Source organism: Mycetomoellerius zeteki, unplaced genomic scaffold (genome assembly GCF_001594055.1).
Source record: "Mycetomoellerius zeteki isolate Tzet28-1 unplaced genomic scaffold, Tzet1.0 scaffold484, whole genome shotgun sequence".
NCBI lineage: Eukaryota > Metazoa > Arthropoda > Insecta > Hymenoptera > Formicidae > Mycetomoellerius > Mycetomoellerius zeteki.
In genome coordinates this window covers 1-1322 of record NW_017257483.1, presented here as the reverse complement: position 1 = coordinate 1322, position 1322 = coordinate 1, and positions in this window count along the sequence as shown.

Genomic DNA, 1322 nt, shown 5'->3' with positions numbered 1-1322 from the left:
TCCACGGCGGGAGACGCATGGCAGCTGATGTAGTGCGCCTTTATATCCTTATACGGGTATTTACCCTTCGCTTTGAAACTGCATACCGAACATTTGTAACTCAATGCGTTGCACTTTTTCAGATGTTTCGCTAAATGCGGCGGGTCGCTGTATTCGCCCTTTACTTTACCCGCCCCCTCCGCTCCGAAACACCTACGACATTTAACCTTAGGGGGCACCGGGTAATCCAGATAATGCGTCTGTGGATCCGCCATTTTGGATGCGCAACGAGCTTAACGGACGTTCGGTTAAAGGGGCCTTCCGATGTACCGGCCCCTCGATCGATCGCGGTGACCCGCGACTGGTCGGCTCGTATCCGCTAATCAGGTAACTTTGTCCAATTTCAAAAATTTTAAAATGTACGTACTTTACTATGCGCATCCGCCACAACGAACCCACTGAGCGAACACAGCGTGGTTTTCGAACCGTTTGCACTCGCGACCCTATCCGACCAATCAGAACACTCTAGTAACTTTGTACGTGACTGTCTGATTTTATGAACTTGTACCTGTAAGAGTGGTTTTGCGAACAGGCTGCCGACGATGATTTTGGCAACGCACTCCCGATCGCGATGACTTTACGAATCTCGTACTTATAGAATTTTGCGATCGCGATGACAGCCACGTACGTACGCTTAACCTAACTTCGCGACGCGTATAACTGTTAACGAAAATCGCTTCTCGGCGGAGAATATATATCGCGGATACTCTCACTCGAAGTAATAGCACGTATATCGGTAGTATCTCTAAGTTAGATCGCGCGATGCACCCGCCGTGACAGCCGTATGCACCGGTGCGCTCGCGATGCACCCGTCGAGCGACGGTCGTATATCTCGATGTTTTACGTTGAGAGATGGTATTTTACGTTAATAGCAAGTAATAAATATAATAAATAGACAGATTAAGTATATAATTGACCACCTATAGCTGGAAAACGAGCATCATGTATGTGCATGCACCGTCGCTCTCTCGATGCATCGACCACGCGCCGGTCACGCACGCCGATGTTGCGCGTGTGTTTATGATAAATAGGACAAATAGATAAATAAATTTATTGATAAACAGATAGGCAGTACATAAATATATGATGTATAATGCGAGACACGCAGCGAGTCGCCGTTACAACGCTACGTGGAGGCTGTCAGCGACGGATGCGTCAGGTACGACGCGCGGGTGTCGCGCCGCTGCGGCCTTCGCGTTCCATGCGTTCAGCTGTCTCAGGCGTATTCGTTGACAAAAGTATGACTTTACATAAAGGGTGTCTCAAAATTAGTATAGTGTCCT